General features: G+C 41.0%; 1 pseudogene across 1 annotated transcript in view; it reads right to left on the reverse strand.

Annotated features, from left to right (window-relative positions):
* The window catches only part of LOC103351826 (BTB/POZ domain-containing protein KCTD3 pseudogene), a 94,892-nt pseudogene extending 88,236 nt beyond the window's left edge, over positions 1–6,656 (reverse strand). The window contains exon 1 of the transcript XR_016228256.1: positions 6,511–6,656. The product of XR_016228256.1 is annotated as a BTB/POZ domain-containing protein KCTD3 pseudogene (transcript). The remainder of the gene's footprint in view (positions 1–6,510) is intronic.
* Between the last annotated feature and the right edge of the window lie 13,438 nt (positions 6,657–20,094).

The raw sequence follows: 20,094 nt of genomic DNA on the forward strand, positions 1-20,094 counted from the left end.
CCATAATAGGCCCTGAGACAGAAAAAGGAAAGAAAGAAGAAACTTTATGTTCAACATAAACACCTCAAGAGAAACATACGATTTGAATAGGTGTTATCCTTCTGCTCACTTACAATTTACATAGTCCAATATCTTTTCATTTTTTGACCATGATAAAAACTTTTAAAATAATACATTTTGCACTGTGGTTGAATACATAAAACATTTTTAAAATAAAACAAGATGAATTTTCACAAGTTAAATCTGATCTTTCTATGAGCAATGGATTCTGACATTTTTTCTTCTGTTCTTTTCTAATGCTTCATTTTAATTGATGTATTAATTGTACATTATATGTAGTAAAGTGTAATGTTTCAATACATACCTATATATATACATATATAGTGTAATGTTCAAGTTGAGACAATTAGCATATCCATCCCCTCCAACACTTATCATTTCTTTATAATGAAACATACAAAATCCTCTCTTCTAGTTATTTTGAATATAGACATGTGTTGTTTAACCATGGGATATGTTCTAAGACATGCATTATTAGGCAATTTCATTGTCTTGAAATCACAGAGTGTATTTGCACAAGCCTGGATGATATAGGTCACTCAACATGGTCGCTCAATGCAATCAAGAGACATGGTAAACATGAGATGCACAAGGCCTCTACCAGCATAATAGGGCATATTATTTTAAAATAAATTTTTATATAGGTAGGAGGACAATTATACTCACTGTAACAATAAAAAGTATAGCATAGTATAGTAAATATATAAACCAGTAACATAGTCATTTATTATAATCATCAAGCAGTATGTATGGTTCATAATTACATGTGCTGGTTTTTTTTTAAATATTTATTTGAAAGAGTTACAGAGAGAGGTAGAGACACAAAGAGAGTGTCTTCCATCTGCTGGTTCACTCCACAAATGACTGCAATGGCTGGAGCTGAGCCCATCTGAAGCCAGGAGCCAGGAGCTTCTTCTGGACCTCTCACATGACTGCAGGGGCCCAAGGACTTGAGCCACCTTCCACTGCTTTCCCAGTCCATAGCAGAGAGCTGGATCAGAAGAGGAGCAGCCAGGACATAAACCGGTGCCCATATGGGATGCCAGTGCTATAGGCCAGGGCTTTCACCCACTGCGCCACAGTGCTGGCCCCGTTTGTGCTATATTTTTACATGACTGGCAGCACTGTAGCTTTGTTGACACCAGCACTTCCACAAATGCATAAGTAAAGCATGGTGCTATGACATTATGAAAATTGTGATGTTGTTAGATGATGGGAATTTTTTAGCTCCATTATAATCTTACAGGTTCACTGCCATATATGCATTCTGCCATTGATTGAAACATTGCTATGGTGTGCACAACTGTATACAATACACTATTGGTAACTATAGTCACCCTACTGTGCAACAGAACCCTGGAACATTTCCTACCATCAACCTGTAACTCTCTACTTGTTGGCAAACTTCTCCCCATGCTCCCTCTCCACTCCTTTCTCCAGCCTTTAGTAGCCACTAGTCTACTCGCCATTTCTGTTAGACCATTTCTATTAGATTCCAAGTGAGTGAACATGCAGTATTTTTTCTGTGACTGGTTAATTTTCACTTAACATCATGGTTCTCCAGTTCATCCATATTGTTGCAAATGACAGGACTTCATTGTTTCATGCCTATATAGTATTTCATTGTGTATTCATCACACATCTTTTTTTATCCATTCATCCACTCATGGACACTTAGGTTGATTCTATTCAGTAAACATGGGAATGTAGATATCTCTTCAACATACTGATTTCCTTTCCATTGTACATATACCCAGTAATAGAACTGCTGCATATGGTGGTGGTCATGTTTTTAATTTTTTGAAGCGCCTCCATACTGTTATCCATTATGGCTATATAAAACTATGAAACTACTAGAATTTAGGTGAAATGCTTCATAACATTGCTCTGGGTAAAGATTCTTTTAAATAAGACCCTCAAACATAGGCAGCAAAAGCAAAAATTGACAAACAAAAATACATCAAACTAAAAAGCTTCTATGGGGCTGGTGCTATGGTGTGGTGTTGTAGGCTAAAGCCTCTGCCTATGGTGCCAGTGTTCCATACAGGCGCTGGTTCTAGTTCCGGCTGCTCCTCTTCTGATCCAGCTCTCTGCTATGGCTTGGGAAAGCAGTAGAAGATGACCCAAGTGCTTGGGTCCCTATACGCACATGGGAGATCCAGAAGAAGCTCCTGGCTCCTGGCTTTGGATCAGCCCATCTGTGGCTGCTACGGCCATTTGAGGAGTAAACCAGCAGATGGAAGACCTTTCTCTCTTTCTCTCCCTCTCTCTGTCTGTAACTCTCCTCTCAGATAAATAAATAAAAATGTAAAAAAAAAAAGCTTCTGTACAGCAAAGGAAATTATCAGTGGAGTGAGGAGATAACCTGCAGATTAGAAGAAAATGTTTGCAAACTACGCATCTGACAAGAGGTCAATATCCAGAATATACAAGGAACTCAAATGACTCATTAACATAAAAAAATACTGTGATTAAAATTTGAAAAAGAACTTGAACATTTCTGAGAAAATTTCAGAAATATCAACAATACATAAATGTTAAAACCATACTGTGGGGCCGGCGCTGCGGCTCAGTAGGCTAATCCTCTGCCTTGCAGCGCCGGCACACCGGGTTCTAGTCCCGGTCAGGGCGCCGGATTTTGTCCCAGTTGCCCCTCTTCCAGGCCAGCTCTCTGCTGTGGCCAGGGAGTGCAGTGGAGGATGGCCCAAGTGCTTGGGCCCTGCACCCCATGGGAGACCAGGGCAGCACCTGGCTTCTGGCTTCGGATCAGCGCGGTGCACTGGCCACGGCAGCCATTGGAGGGTGAACCAACGGCAAAGGAAGACCTTTCTCTCTGTCTCTCTATCACTGTCCACTCTGCCTGTTAAAAAAAAAAAAAAAAAACTATACTGTGAAAATTCTGTTTAAGCATTATCAATAGTAATTTCAGAGAAATTAAATCGAGTCACAAAATTTTAAGCAAAGAATTGTATTTGGGGCCCGCACTGTGGCACAGCGGGTTAACACCCCAGCCTGAAGCGCCAGCATCCCATATGGGCATTGGTTCGTGACCCGGCTGTTCCACTTCCGATCCAGCTTTCTGCTATGGCCTGGGAAGGAAGTAAAAAATGGCCCAAGTGCTTGGGCCCCTGCACCCACATGGGAGACCTGGAAAAAGCTCCTGGCTCCTGGCTCCTGGCTCCTGGCTCCTGGCTCCTGGCTTTGGATCGGCGCAGCTCTGGCCATTGCAGCCAACTGGGGAGTGAACCATCAGATGGAAGATCTCTCTCTCTCTCTCTCTCTCTCTCTCTCTCTCTCTCCCCCTGCCTCTCTTTTTCTCTCTGTGTAACTCTGACTTTCAAATAAATAAATAAATCTTTAAAAAATTGTATTTAAAAAGGTACAGTTGGGGGTCGGTATTGTGGTACAGTGAGTTAAGCCACCTGCTGCAACACCCGCATGGCATATAGCACTGTTTCAAGCCCTGGCTGCTCCTCTTCCCATCCTGCTCCCTGTTAATGTGTCTGGGAAGACAGTGGAAGATGATCCAAGTACTTGGACCCATGACACTCATGTGGGCGACTGGTTGGAGTTCCAGGGTCCTGGCCCATACCTGGACATTACAGCCATTTGTGAAATGAACCAGCAGATAGAAGATTTCTTTCTCTCTCTGTCTCTCCTTCTCTGTCACTCTTTCAAGTAAATTTTTAAAAAATAAATCATTTTTTAAAAAGTACAGTCTACAAAGAAGCTATACCAGTCTTGAACCTGTATGTAGAAATCAAAAATATTTTAAGAGTGCTGAACATTGAACTATGTGATGAAAAGAAAATACAAGGAAAAATGTTGGCAAAAGTAGAAATCCAAAGCTGTGACCTTGTTTTGACCTTTGGGGCCCTGGACTACCTCTCCCAGACCTTGGCTCCTAGAGCTCCCTCTGGCTTGCTCTGCCATTTCACAAGCACATGCCCACCTTGGCCTCAGCACATTCTGTCTTCCCTGCTTAGAACATACTTCCTCCAGATAATTACATGCCTTCCCCATTTCTTCATTTAAACCCCTGCTCAAGTGTAGAACCCCTGAGAGCAATTTCAAGGTTCTACACAAACAGATGAAGTTAAAAGCACATATATGGGATTTTCGTGGATATTTGAATGGTTTTATTTAGTTTTATTCATTTGAAAGGCAGAGATCTTCCATGTTCTTGTTTACTCCTCAAACGTCCATAATAGACAGGGTTGGCCCAGGTTGAAGTCAGGTGGTTGGAACTCAATCCAGGTCTCTCACACCACGGCAAGGAACCAAGTACTGGAACATCACGTGTTACTGCCAAAACTGTGCATTAGCAGGAAGCTGGAATCAGGAGCCGAGCAAGGATTCAAACCCAGGCACTCCGACGTGGCATGCAGGTCTGTGAAGGGGCACTTTAACTCCTGTGCCAAAAGCCTGCCCCTTTATGATCTTTGGACCCCCTTTTGGAATGCTGAGTCTCACCTCTTCCTACTGGACTCCCCATCTGTCTTGTCTATCCTGCTCAGAGACCATCTAATCGGAGAAGCCTACTCCCACACCCGTTTCCCACCTTGAACATCCCTGTCACTCACCACCCCTGTATCTGCTGGTTTTTCTTCTTACCGCTTGAAGAAGTATAGGTAATTCTGTTCATTTGTGTACTGTCTATCTCCTTCAACAAGAAGGTCAGTTTCTTCATAGTATGGTCTTTGTTTCATTCACTGCTATTTATCCAGCACCTAAAACAGCCTAGCACATAACAGATCCTTGATAAATATTTGTTGAACTGAGGAGTGAATCCTAATGGGTACTTCACACCCTTGCTCATATAGAAACAAATTAAGTGACATAAAATACATTAGAATACGAAGGATCTGAATCCAATTATTAGTCTGACTTAACAAACCATATAGAATATTGAATCCAAAAAAGGGAGGCTACTAACTACTCTTTTTTTTTTATAAAAGATTTATTTATTAATTTGAAAGTCAGAATTACACACGGAGAGAAAGAGAGGCAGAGAGAGAGAGAGAGAGAGAGAGAGAGAGAGGTCTTCCATCCACTGGTTCACTCTCCAGTTGGCTGCAACAGCCGGAGCTGCGCTTCTTCTGGGTCTCCCTCATGGGTGCAGGGGCCCAGGGACTTGGGCCATGTTCTTCTGCTTTCCCAGGCCATAGCAGAGAGCTGGATCGGAAGTGGAGCAGCCGGGTCTCGAACCGGCGCCCATATGGGATGCCAGCACTGCAGGCGGCAGCTTTACCTGCTATGCCACAGCACCGGCCCCGGCTACTTACTCTTTTGAATTAGTAAAGCAGTTACTAAAACAAACCGTGCATTACAGCTCGAAGAAAATCTCAACAAATTCCAAATGTCAATATCATGCATGCCTACTATTTCACAATAAGCAATAAAATTAGACATTAACAACAAAGGAATAGCCAAAAAGGAGCCATGCACCTGGAAGCTACAAATAATTTTTTAAAAACTCTACTGAGTAACTCAAGTTAAAGGGAAAACAGAAACTGAGATTATGTATTATTTACAAATAGAGACCAAATAAATTATTATATGCCCAAACATGTAGATTGCACATCTCCACTCCTTATTTTCTTTGTCCCCAGAGAAAAATCATAATTTTGAATTTGGTAAAATTCCATTCAACCTCTCATCAATATTTGAATAAAGATAAGATGAGTCAGAGCAAACAAATAAAACCTGATTAAACAAGATCACCACTAGAAGCATTCTTTATATATCCTTGTCTACCAATCGTTTTCCTGGCATATTTATTTATGTGTGCTTACAAATAAGCTCTTCCATTCAAGTTTCAAATACTGACTGAAAGTGAGACAGAGCAACAGAGTTCTCTAATGACCACAGGAAAATTGGAAGTCACTCAAAACTGTACCCTTTCCAAAACAACGCCAGGCAAAGGTGATTTCAGAGGAAAGTTCTATCAAAACTTTAAGAAGTTACTGCAAAGCTCCAGTTTAAATTGGGAAATTAAACACTAAAAGTCACACAATCCATTCTGTAGAACTTGTAAAACCTTGCCATCAAAACCATACAAGATAAACACACACACATGCATGTACACGTGCAAAAATGATATACCAATTTCACTAATGAACACAAGTAACAATGTAGATACATTGCCAAATGCATTACAGAATCAATCTATTTTGATCAAAAAGGATTTATCCTAGGAAAGCAAGAGTGTTTCAGCATTTAAAAATTAATCTCATACTATATATTTACATTAGATGAGGGGAAAAATATCTCCTGTCATCATTAAAAGTCACCAAAAAGATTATGGTAAAATTTAACACTGAACCCTGCTAAAAACTCTGAGGAAATAAATAATTGAATACTTAAAAGAACTCGGAGAAAAGTGTTTCTAGACAGCAACAGAAAGTATCATATACTAGTGAAACAAACATGGTGAGGATTCCTACTCACGTCAGGACTTTAAGAAGATGATCGTCACAGCTGCTATGATTCCATTGTGCCCCAGAGAACACAGCCAATGCAATAAAAAAGAGCAATATGATTATCTACCGAGAAAACCCAAGGCAGCCCAGGTAAAAGACAGCTAAATAACTGTCTTAAGCTACACAAGATAAACATCAGAAAATCAATAGCTTTCCCATGTCAATCTTAGTTAAAGAAGAACTGTGAGGAAAACCTGTTCCATTTATACTGGTGGCAAACCTGTTTAAAACCTAAGTATAATTTTGACCAAAAATCAATAAGACCTATGTTAAACAAAGTAGGAAATTTCATCAAAGAAAATCTGAATGAGTATGAGTAGATACTACAAGTTAATGGGTGGGGAGACTCAGTACTGTAAACGCCTTGGCTTGCCCCAATATCATTATAAAATGTTCACTTAAAGTTTTATAATTCTATGTTTCCCATCTCAAATGAGGCCATCACCCACCAACCTGCCAAAATTTATTATTGTCCCACTATTTTGTAATACTTTATTCCCTCAATTTTCTCTAATCTTCTTTTAAATAAAACTATAAAACATCAACTTTATATTACACAGTTAGCCATTTTTGCTTTTGTCCATTATCTGCTCTCTTTATAAGTAAGCTTTGGGACCGGCGCTGTGGCTCACTTGGTTAATCCTCCGCCTGTGGTGCCAGCATCCCAGATGGGCGCCAGGTTCTAGTCCCAGTTGCTCCTCTTCCAGTCCAGCTTTCTGCTGTGGCCTGGGGAAGGCAGTGGAGGATGGCCCAAGTGCTTGGGCCCTGCACCCGCATGGGAGACCAGGAGGAAGCACTTTGCTCCTGGCTTCAGATCGGCGTAGCTCCCGCCACAGCGACCATTTGTGGGGTAAAGACCTTTCTCTCTGTCTCACTAACTCTGTCAAAAAAAAAAAAAATAAGTAAGCTTCGTGACAGTACATTCTTTTTCTTTTCTAGTATGTCCCCAGCTGTAACAGTGCCTGGCCCTAGTATGTACTCAGTAAATATTTGCTGAATGAATGAATGAATGAATGAATACAGGACAGACACATGACCTTTCATGCAATTCAGCTTTATTAGCAACTTGTGTAGAAAAAATATTTTTTTTAAAAAATATTTATTTATTTGAAAGGTAGAAGGAGAGGGCAGGGGCAAGGGCGAAGGAGGGGAGAGGGGAGAGGGGAGAGAAAGCCTCCACCCACTGGTTCACTCCCCAAATGACGACAATGGCTATGGCTGGACCAGACCAAAACCAGGACCCAGGAGCTTCTTCCAAGTTTCTCATATGGTTGGTAGGGGTCCAAGGACTTGGGCCATCCTCTTCTGCTTTCTCAGGCCATTAGCGGGGAGATGGATAGGAAGTGGAGCAGCCAGGACTCATACCGGTGCCCATATGGGATGCTGGCATTACAGGCAGTGGTTTTGTCCACTACACCACAATGCCGACCTCCAGGAAAAAAATCGTTAGAGGATCTACTTCAAGGAAGAGATAAAGTATGTTTGTAATTTGGACATCCCTAATGACAGGTAATTGAAAATATTTGATATATTTTTATTCCCTTAAGTATCTAGCCTCTCATTCTTGAGTACCATAAAATTCTTATTGGTGATGTCCAACTGAACAAAATTTCACTCTACAAGGATAAAAATTAATAATTGACTTTGAGATTTTTGGGGCTGGTGCTTGGCATAGCACACTAAGCCTCAGCCTACAATGCTGGCGCTGGTTTGAGTTCCAACTGCTCCACTTCCAATCCAGCTCTCTGCTATGGCCTGGGAAGACAGTAGAAGGTGGCCCAAGTGCTTGAGCCCATGCACCCAAGTGGGAGATCCAGAAGAATTTCCTGGCTCTTGGCTTCGAATTGGCCCAGCCCTGGCTGTTGTGGCCATCTGGGGAGTGAACCAGAGGATGAAAGACCTTTCTGTCTGTTTCTCTCTCAGTGTGTCTGTAACTCTACCTCTCGAATAAATAAATAAATCTTTAAAAAACTTTGATTTTTCCAAGTTGAATGAATTCATAGCTCAAGTCATGGTTCAAATTCCCTTAACTAATTAAGTGAAAATGTGTTGGTTCATAAATCCTTTATTTCTCAACTGTCACAGCTTCTCCTAATGCTGATTATTATAATTACCTGATTATCAACTTCCCTCTTCCAAACACTCCATAGGAATTCTTCATCATAACACCCAAGGAAAGGGGAAAGCAAAATTTCATGCTCTCATTTGATATTAAGAACCCCCCTCCATAGAAATTGATGGGAATACTTGTTTACTGGTCAGTAATTGCTTCTATGTTCTGCATGCCCCCAGCTAAGGCTTGGCACCTCTTCCAGGACATGTCAAAGGACTGTTTATCTTCGTGGGAGACTCATTGATAGTTTTTGCCATGATGAAGTGAGAAACCTTAGAATTCACTTCCCTAAAAGTCTAAATAAGCCTTTTAATCAGAGTGAGGAAAAAGGAGGTAGAATAAAAGTATATCCTAGCAAAGTGGTATACCATAGCAGAGTCTGCACAGAAAGACTCAGTATTGTAAATGCTTTGGCATTTATAGCCCCTGAGAAATAGTCACATGGGGCATTACTCATTCTGTGCCATTTTCTGAGGTTAAATGCTGTGCTTCAGGAAGCTAACACACCAGTGTGCTCCATAAGCCATCCATCTTCTTGGCAGGCTTCGGCAGTTCTAAGAGTATTCATTTCTGGTTGATGTACTCTGAGTCCTCCATTTCATTCACACTTGCCCTCCACTCAACATCTTTCTGAAATACCATCTCCACCTTCTCTCCTTACCTAAATCTCATCTTGCCTTCTAAGCACGGATCAAGTCTCACCTCCTTGAACCCTTTTTGAACTTTACCCCAAGGATCATTGTTTTCCATGAATTCCCAAATTACTTCTCAGGGGGACTGTACAGGGAACAAGTCACTATAAGGAACACAATAAAATCTATTGTTTCTGCCCTTCTCCTCATGTTCACCTGCCCAAAGGGCTCCCTATGTAGGCGAGTGAAACAAAACAAAAATACAAGGGATCATTAAAAAGTGCACAGAGAATGTATATTATGAAAAAAATCATGCATGAGTTTCAAAATATTTTGCACCCAAACTTATCTTTTAGTTCGATTTTTGAAGTCCCTTCATTTATTGGGCAAAAGAAATGTCATCAGTAATTAATGTTTGAGAGCTAATCAGTAACTAAATGCAGAAGAATATTATAAAGGGAGAAATCACTGAGCCCTGAAATATTTTGGAAAGGATTTGCTAAGCCTAAGTGAATGGGTAGGATTTAGATAGGTGGCGAAGAGGACATTAAAGGTGGACAAGACAGAATTAACAAAAAGAATTGAGATAGAAAAGAGCAAGATTGGGGCTGGCACCGGCATCCCTCATGGGCATCGGTTCTAGTCCCACCTGCTCCTCTTCCAATCTAGCTCTCTGCTATGGCCTGGTAAAGCTGTGGAGGATGGCCCAAGTGCTTGGGCCCCTGCACCCACATGGGAGACCCTGAAGAAGCACCTGGCTCCTGGATTCGGACTGGTGCAGCTCCAGCCATTGCAGCCATTTGGGGAGTGAACCAACAGAAGGAAGACCTTTCTCTCTCTCCCACTCACTGTCTGTAACTCTACCTCTCAAATAAATTTAAAAAATTAAAAAAGAGCAACATATATTCCAGGAGCAGAAAATAGAAAAACTCCAAATTGCATTTTTTAAGATTTATTTATTTATTTGAAAGGCAGAGTTACAGAGAGGCAGTGGCAAAGAGAGAGAGAGAGGTCTTCCATCTGCTGGTTCACTCCCCAAATGGCCCCAATGGCTGGAGCTAGGCCATCTGAAGCCAGGACCCAAGAGCTTCTTCTGGGTTTCCCACATGGGTGCCAGAGGCCCAACCACTTGGGCCATCTTCTCCTGCCTTCCCAGGCACACCAGTAGGGAGTTGGATCAGAAGCAGAGCAGCCAGAACTGAACCAGTGCCCATAAGTGATGCCAGGGCTTAACCTGCTGCACCACAACGCGGGCCCCCAAACTGTATTCTTTAATGTGCCTGGTCCTGTGCCTCACCCTAGTGAGTGCTTATAAAGTGTCATTGATTGAATGAATTGAGAAAAGCAAATATTTTTTGCTAGGTAGTAGTCTGACTGATAGTCAATATATGAGTAGAAGAGAGCTTTGTTTTGAAGATGAGTAAGAGCATTAACTTCTCACATAATATAAAATAGTAACTTGTTATCATATCATAATGATATAGGTAGTATTAATAAGATAAACTAAAAATAGCTGAAAATAATAATAGAAATATATCATCTCAACCAATGACATTGCTGCTGGCTTTTTTCTTTTTATATTCAGTAGTGGAAAGTGTCAATATTTAAATCAAGTATCTGCCAAAATACGGACAATGGGTTTAGCATAGTCCCTTTTCACTGTAAAGGTCGACCTTCTTTGTTTTTAGAGATGCCTTTTTTAAGTTAATACTTCACAGTGTCTTCTACAAATAAAGACTGATGTAGTCAATTAACCATTGGATATATTGTTTCTGTGAGAGCAAGAAATGACTACAAGAAGAGCATATCTATTTCTGGCTCCCAGAACCACCATTCCACAATTGCTCCCAGGCATTATCAGAGCATCCTTGAGGAAAAGTCTTTCTCCTGTTGAAATCTGTGACATGTGTCAGCAAGAGTCAGGATGGCTGCTGTGGACTTGTGGGATCTGTTCCTTCATGCCTGGTTTTGACCAGCAAATGGATCATATTCACTGTCCTTTCCTCCCACTAAGTATCAGACAACTTGCCTCAACTTTGAAAAAAGTCTGTCCGGTTGCTTAATGTCATTAGCCAACTATGTTAGTTTGCATTGTGTGGGGGTGTATGCATATGTGTCATGTATACATGAGCTGAGAGGAATGTTTACAGACTGTAAAAGCACAAGCTTGAAAAATAAACTAGATCTCAGGGAACATAAACCAGCATGTTTAAACCATGACTGCTTCTCGGAGGGAGGATGTCACATTTTCCCTCACTTGAGGCACCTTCGACAAGATCGCTCGCTTCACTCTCAAGACTAACTTTTGCTGGGTCATTAATTAGGCCCTTACACAATAACAAAGAAATTAATAATGGATTTTGATATTAAATTAAAGAGATAGAATTGTTTCTCACTAAGAAAGAGCAAAGCTATTTTCATGCAATTAGGCAAATCAACTGAAGTGTTTTGTTGAGTTAAACATGGGTTTAGTTAATTCACAAAAAAGTACCTGGGAAGATAAGGGGTTTTTGAAGAGATGTTATCCTCCAGCAATACTCATGAGGGAGAACAAAATGCAAATGAAATCATGTTGGAAGAGAAAATTAGTATGTACAATTGCTACAACAGACCAGCTAGTATTGGTCTCAAAACTCAGTTATGAGAATTGTTGAAGCTGAACACACCCTAATTAATACATGTGAGAGTGAACAGGATCACTTTCTGCTTTTCCTTGTACCAAGAGCTCCTAGGAAAGAGCATGCTCTAAACAGTACAGAAATAAGAGATGCACTGAGAACAAAGTTTACAAGTTTCCTCTCACAGCTAACCCTTCTCAAACACAATGTGCTGTGAACTCAAGGCAGGCATAAAACATGAAACCCTTTCTAGATCATGTCTAGACACATCTCTTTTTCTCTCTTTATCACAAAGGTTAATGATCCACAGCATGGGAGGATTTTCTAGTTCTCTGAAAATGTGATGGGGAGAATACATAGGCAACAACTTTGCTTTGACAGGCAACTGATATCTATATGACTGATCATGTCAATTATTTCTCCAATCGTGGAACAAAGGTTTATTTTTAACTAAAGGTGCAATTTCAAGATTCAGTCCTTTTTCCTTCCTAATATTTTGGCTTTGACCAGAATCATCTCATTTTCAAAATGAGATGATTTACAAGGCCATAACCCTTTCTTTGTTCTCCCTCACTCCTCATATCACAAGCACCAGAAGACAAGCAGTTGCCCATAGCAAATAACCCTCGCTTGTTTGCTTATAAATTCCCAAACCTCATGTAAACAAGATCAAAAGGACCCAAGGAGCTAGAAGGGAGTGCATTTTTAAAAAGAATCCAATTGCTAATGGGTATTAAGTTGTAACTAGGTAGGAATAAGCAGTTCTGTGGTTCTACTCCCAAGTAGGTTGAATGGAGATAATGTTAATGCACTGTATATTTCTACATGAAAAAAACCATAAAGATAAGGTTTGGGATGTTTATGCCATAAAGGAATGTTAAGTGTTTGATAATATATTTACCCAGTGATTGCACATTGCACAGTGTATACATATTTTGAAACTTCACATGATACCCCATAAAAATGTACAATTTTTATATTTATGTTAAAATGTTTTTGAACAATTTAAAAAAGCACAACAGAACAAGCCTCCTTTCTTATATATTTTAACATTATTTTTCTTGTGTGGGTGGGAGTGTAGGGGAATGACAGGCTTATTTTTATTTTTTTTAAGATTTTATTTTATTTGAAAGAGAGAGTTACAAAGAGAGAGGAGATGCAGAGAGAGAGAGAGAGAGAGAGGTCTTCCGTACGATGTTTCACTCCCCAGATGGCCGCAACAACCAGAGCTGCGACGATCCGAAGCCAGGAACCGGGGGCAGAGGCCCAAGGACTTGGGCCATCTTGCACTGCTTTCCCAGGAAAAAGGCTTATTTTCTATACTAGCTCTTAAATATTTAGTTTAAGGGGTTCTTTCTCCCCATCAAATACACACAACTGCAACTGGAAAGTCCTTCAGCTAAATGACCAGAGCTTTTACAGAATGTGGAAAGAATGGTCTTTTATATCACCTGGTGATGTAAATACTCTTGGAAGATTATCCTCCAACTTCCACAGTAGGAGGGGATAATTCCAATTGTTCCAGTACTCATAGGGATGACCTACAAACTCACATGGTCTTTGATAAAACATTAGTCCATAAATATCTCATCCTGACCTCAGCCTCAAATTCACCTTCTTCATAGCTGAGCTTTGGTAAGGATGGTTAACCAGACTTGGAAAGGTAGAAACAGCTCCCTACTGAAAAGTAAAAAATCAAGCTTGTCAAGAGAAAAAAAATCTCTCTCTCTCTCTCTCTCCCATACCTAAAAAGAGACAGAAGAGTTAACATGGTATTATTTTTTTTAAAAATTGTATTTATTTGAAAATCACAATTAGAGAGAGAGAGAGGTAGATGGAGAGAGACAGACAAAAAGAGACAGAAACAGAGAGCTCTTCCATCCGTTGGGTCATTCCCCAAATGACCATGATGATCAGGGTTGGAGCAGGCCAAAGCTGGCAGTCAGGAATTCCATCTGGGTCTCCCATGTGGATGGCAGAGGTCCAAGCACTTGGGTCATCATCTGCTGCCTCCCAGGCACATTGGCAGGAAGCTGGATCAGAAATGGAACAGCCAGGACATGAACCAGTACTCCCATATGGGATTCCTGCAATACAGGCAGCAGCTTAACCCACTGTGCACATTGCCAGTCCCTAACATGGTATTCTAAAAGGAGGAAATGAAAATTGAAGGCGGACATCTCTAGAAGGAGCTTCAGCATTCACACCAAGATTCCTCATCACTGTATTAACAAGTGCAAGAAACAACAGCCTGCGTCAATAGCAGTGTTCACCCAGTTGGCTGACAACACTCAGCAGAAATGGAGCAATCGCTGGTGTTGGTCACAGGCCAGGCCCTGTACCAGCTGCTTGAGCTGTGCTTTATCATTTAACTCTGGTGGCTACCATCTGAAATGGGTATTTTTATGTTCATCTTAAAAATGAGGAGTCAGAGGCATCAGGAGACTAAATAACTTATCAGGCTAATTGTACAGAGGCTAACACAACTAGAAACAGCAGAACCCCATGCCTTCCTGATGCTTCCCCTTAAGCAACATTGCCTCCCTGTGTTCAGGGCTGACTGTTCCCTCACAGGTCTGCAAAGCTGTTTCTTACACACTTTCAAAGGACAATGCCATCGTTAACAGCATGGAAAAGTGTCATTACAAAAATCACAGAGGCTTTCTTTAGTCTAAAGAAACCAAATATCAGTGTGAAAAATAAAACCCAAATCCAACCCATATTAATTCACTACGTTTTAGATATGATTGAGTGCTATTTTTTACTTGATAATATATTCCACTCCTAAAAGTACTGTATAGCTGTCTTTATTTTAAATTAAAATGGAAAATATAGGTTTCAAAACTATTAAATATATGACAATGATTAAATCATTTTTAAGCTGAAAAGTTCAAGATCAGAGATGAGAACAGCTTGTTTGAATCACCTTTTTTTTAAAAAAAAGATTTCTTTATTTACTTGAAAGGCAGAGTTACAGAGAGAGGGAGAGGGAGAGAGAGACACACACACACAGAGAGAGGTCTTCCATCCGATGGTTCACTCCCCAATGGCTTTAATGGCTGGAGTTGGGCCAATCAGAAGCGAGGTCTTCCACGCAGTGCAGGGGCCCAAGGACTTGGGCCATCTTCTACTGCTTTCCCAGGCCACAGCAGAGAGCTGGATCGGAAGTGAAACAGCAGGAACTAGAACTGGTGCCCATATGGGATGCCGGCACTCAATTATATCTAGAACTGGTGCCCATATGGGATATGGCAGCTTTACCTGCTACACCACAGTGCCGGCCCCTGAACCACCTTTTTTTTTTTAATAATTAGTGTAATGGACTTATCCAACTAAAGCTCACGCTGTGGCACTGTGAAGTGCTGGATTGTCCTTTGGCAGACAGAAGCAGGGAGGGGGAGTGGGGGGACTTCATCTCTTATACACCACACCTCAATTTCTCTCCCCAGGCTTCCACTCTTTTCAAAAAGCCTCTCTGGCTTTAAACCCCTGAAAATGTTCTACCAATTGCTAATAACTGTAATTCTGTCGGTGGTTTTTTTTTTCCCTCTTCTCTCTCCCTTTCTGTTGCAATTTCTCATATCCTAGTTCGGGTCCTTAACTCTTGCCTCTGATTTTCTTCCCTTCCCCAAGTTCTCCCTGCTCTGTCATAGAAAGCTGGAATTCATCTTCTAAGGCACTTTCTTCTATGAACGTAAAGCACACAGATCATCTCCAAAACCTCCAGGAGTTTCTGTGGCCAGAAAGAAACAAAACTGCACAAAACAAAATGAAAATCAAAGCACAGTTCTTGGTTTGGCACTAATGGCCCTCCATGAGCTGACCTCTGTTTACTTTTCCAGATCAGAAGAAAGAATACTGTCTCCCCAGAATGCCTCACAGTCTCCAACGAGGACAGTTTTTGCTTCAAATCACTTAACACTAACACGTAAGTTCCATAGAGACTGAAATTTTATTTGGTACACCAAAAATATCCCCCAGCATCTACACATGCTGTAAACATCTGTTAAATGAATGCAGGGAATGTCCTTTTCTCCCATACGTTCCTATGTGTTATCATTTCCTTCTTCGCTATCCTTCCCTGATGAGCTTCAACTGCTTCTCTGCTCCAACATTTCCATTGGCTGCCTCAGCTTACAAGCTCTCTTGCCACCAGTTTTCCTGATAGAAAATCCCCTGGTGGGCAGAGAGTATGTTGCCAGCATGGAGTCTGGCACCTACTAGGAGCTCAAAAAGAGAATGGTATATTCAACTGAAGTTTATTAATAATAGCCACACTGTCCAATACATCCTTATATACTTGGTCTTTATTTGTATGAGAGTTTTAATCTTTTATAAGATTTTAATCTTTAGGGACAAACATTGATATAGAACATCCCCAAAACCGGTTGCAGGAGTTACTATAGAACCCTCAAAAGAGGATCTGCTTGCCCATCAAGCGGCAAGCCAATCATTGACACCAGGGTGGTGAAAGAAAAGAGGTGTTCATGGGAGGCCCGCACTGTGGTGCAGCGGGTTAACACCCTGGCCTGAAGCGCCAGCATCCCATGTGGACACCAGTTCTAGTCCCAGCTGCTCCTCTTCCGATCCAGCTCTCTGCTATGGCCTGGGAAAGTAGTAGAGAATGGCCCAAGTCCTTGGGCCCCAGCACCCGCATGGGAGACCCGGAAGAAGCTCCTGGCTCCTGGCTTCAGATCGGCACAGCTCTACCATCAGATGGAAGACCTCTCTCTCTCTCTCTCTCTCTCTCTCTCTCTCTGCCTCTCCTCTCTCTGTGTAACTCTGACTTTCAAATAAATAAATAAATAAATATTTTAAAAAAAGAAAAGAAAAGAGGTGTTCATTGCAAAGCACAGAGCAAGCAGCTGGGTAGCTAGTGCTTAACTCCCAGGCTCTGAGGGGTTAGTGGTAAAGATTCCTGGGGCAGAGAGGTGCATGTTCAGTAGTGTCCAAGTTCCTAGTTAGATGGCAGTGCTTGTGGTCTTCCTTTGATTGGTCAGCAATACTGTGTTCTTTAGAGAATTTCAATGGGCAAAGTGGGTTCAGTCAGTCTGGGGGCTACATGCAGGTGGCCGTTACTTTCTGCTCATGGTCTGGAGTTCCTGGAATACAAAGCCCTCAAGACAAATCAAACATCAAGATGTCATTTATGGGAGAAATCAATGAATGACCTCATGAGGCTGGTGATAAAGGCCCTTGTATGGTTGACTGCAACACTCCCTCAATTCAGTGAGCTAAGTTTAGTGAGTGGTTGATTTGCAATCACAAAAGCAGGGCAAAGAAACTTTAGGCTAAGGGAGGGAGGCTGGGAGAATGTGAGAGACTAGGAGCTTATTGTATCTAGCCTCTGCATTAAAGGTATTGTGTAGGGGCTCAGTTTCAAAATTGTCCCTAATATAAAATCATGGATCAATAAACATGTTTCAAAAAGAGACAGAGAGTAAACAGTTTAGGCTATGTGGACCCTAAGATCTCTGGCAGCCATGGGGGGAAAATTATATATATATATATATATATACACACACACACACATATATATATATTTTGTATGTATATATATATACACACACACACACATATACAAATGGGCACACTTGTATTCCAATAAAACTTTATTTATAAAAGTAAGCGGTAGGCCAGATTTGGCCCATGGGCTCTAGTTGGCCGATCAAACACCGATTTATCAGGAACAATGGCTGCTGTGTTCTTCAGCTTCTCCTTTCAGCCAGGCAGACAAAACACTGTTTCCAATTAGGATTAAAACGCACTCATTCCTATGCTTCAAATAACACACTTCTCAGTGCTGAGGTCCATGTTCCTACTGCAGAGATGCAAAAACAAGTAAGTGGAAAGTCACTTCTGAGAGCCCAGTCCATAAATATTTGGCATTTTGTAGTATCATTTCCTTCCTCTCTATTTCCCAATTTATATCGGATTGATTTTTAAACTTCATTTGCTAATTTTTTTGGCATTAAAAAATAGATTCTGTTTTCAGAGTGATGTGCCATTCCACTCATATATAACATTTCCCCTTCTAAAGAATTCCTTTCTAATTGAGAAAAAGGCACATAAATTTAAGTCAGGATGCTGAGCTGAATATTCATTAGTTGAATATTCAACTATATGACAAATGTTCACAGAACTGGTGAGTGAACATTTTTTAGCTTTGTAGAGAAAAATTACATATCAATGGAAAGTTCTACATCATCAATAACACACCCTTCTGGGTCATTGGATTCTAGTTCTGTTCACTGTCTTTGCACTAATGTGCATGTGTGTATGAATTTCAGCAAACTGATAGGTATGCCACTTGTGATGTCTGGTGGAGATTTAATTGACTTCCTCTCCCTCTGAAAAAACCAGCTGGGGTCCCTACCTGAAAATTGGACTGACCCTGTTACCTGGCCCAGACTGTCAATTCTTACTCAATTTTTAATTCTTCTAGCTGCCTGCAATATCTGGCTACAACCCTCCAAACAAACGTTTCCAATTTTCCTGCTTCCTGTCTGACTCAATATCACTAAGAACTAAAGCCCGATTTTTCAGATCCTTACAGAAGTTCTAGGATCTGTTGCAGCTGTCCTTTTTCCCCTGGGCCCCAAAGAAACTTCAGGCAGAATCCCAAAGACTAGATAGAAACCTCAAAGGACTCACTATCACAGAAGACCAGGCATGGGTCAGAATTCTGCCCGGACAAGTTACTATTCAGATAACTAAGAATTCCAAGGAAGTGCCTGAGTTATACAAGCTCTTACGTCAGAGGTATCCAAGACTGGGGACAAAATCACCAAGAACATGACATCATAGCTTGAGCACTTCAAGAACATCAGTAGATTGTGCTGCCTGAGCAACTGCTACTCAGGTAATTCTGGCCTCCATGGGGAGTACGTGCGCAGTAGTCAGAAACAACTGTGGCACCTATGTTTCCTGAAACTTCTCTGACATCTTCATCACAAGCCAACAAAGAATTTTTTGAATAACTACAATTGTCCTGACTCTGGAGCTAAAGATTTTCCTCCATCTGTTTCTTGGAATCCAATGAGCTGGTTATCTTCAGGGTTCAACCCCTGGCTCTTTAGATTAACATAATCTTTTATTTTCGTATCCACGTTCCTCTCTTTTACCTTAGGCATCCCTCATTTCAAAAGCCTGATCTCTGAAACTCTGAAACAACTTGCCTTCTCCATCATGTCGGTAACAGATGGGTCAACTGGTTTTACCCAGGCAACACTGTAAGACAGAAACAATAATTTTCTCTCTAGCTTTTAACTGGGACTCCCCTGTAACAAAAGACAGATTAAGGAGGGAAAAACAAATAGCAGTTTATTAACATGCATCTCTCATGTATATATGGGAGAAAATTCAGACACATGAGAAAAATTATAATAAATCTCATGGAAAGAGTTTAAGCATCAAGTTTACATAATATTGTCTTCTGAAACAAAGAAAGAAGGGTGTGGGGGCCAGCACTGTGAGTCCCTATTTATGGCCTAGGTAAGCAGTGGAAGATGGCCCAAGTCCTTGGGCCCCTGCGCCCATGTAAGAGACTCTGAAGAAACTCCTGGCTCCTGGCTTCAGATTAGCCATTTGGGGAGTGAACCAGCAGATGGAAGACCTTTCTCTCTGTCTCTGCAACAGAGAGTTCTCCCTCTATAACTCTGCCTCTCAGATTAAGTAAATAAATGTTTAAAAAAATGAGATTCAGGGAACATACTTTAAACAAAAGTAACCCATATTATACAGATGTAAGTCATGCCTTCTCCATTGTGTAAGAGTCTCCAGTGATTAAGTGTAGTCTTCCTGGTGCAGAGAAAGAGAGAGACACCCAAATAAAGGGAGGATTTCTTTGTAGATGTAAATTTATTTGACAAAAGGGCAAGTTTCTATAGCAACTCTTGTGTCCGCAGTTTCTTAAAATAATCAATATGCCCCAAAGATTCATTTTGTGATAGCATATTCTGGTCTCCTACAGTCATACTTTGGGGTGGTATGTCCCTAGCCCCAACAATACCAAAAACAGTCCTGAAAAGATGATTTAGTTTTTAGATTCTGCCTCTACTACTCGGGAATTTTATAATTACTGACTTGTAAAAGCAACTCCTGATGTCCATCTTGAACAAAACAGGGGACTGACCACATTGCATTTTATCTGAGGCCTATGCCCCCAGAAAGTAGCAACAGTTAAGAAT

Source organism: Oryctolagus cuniculus, chromosome X, assembly GCF_051225735.1.
Source record: "Oryctolagus cuniculus isolate XC-2025 breed Fujian yellow rabbit chromosome X, ASM5122573v1, whole genome shotgun sequence".
NCBI classification, from domain to species: domain Eukaryota; kingdom Metazoa; phylum Chordata; class Mammalia; order Lagomorpha; family Leporidae; genus Oryctolagus; species Oryctolagus cuniculus.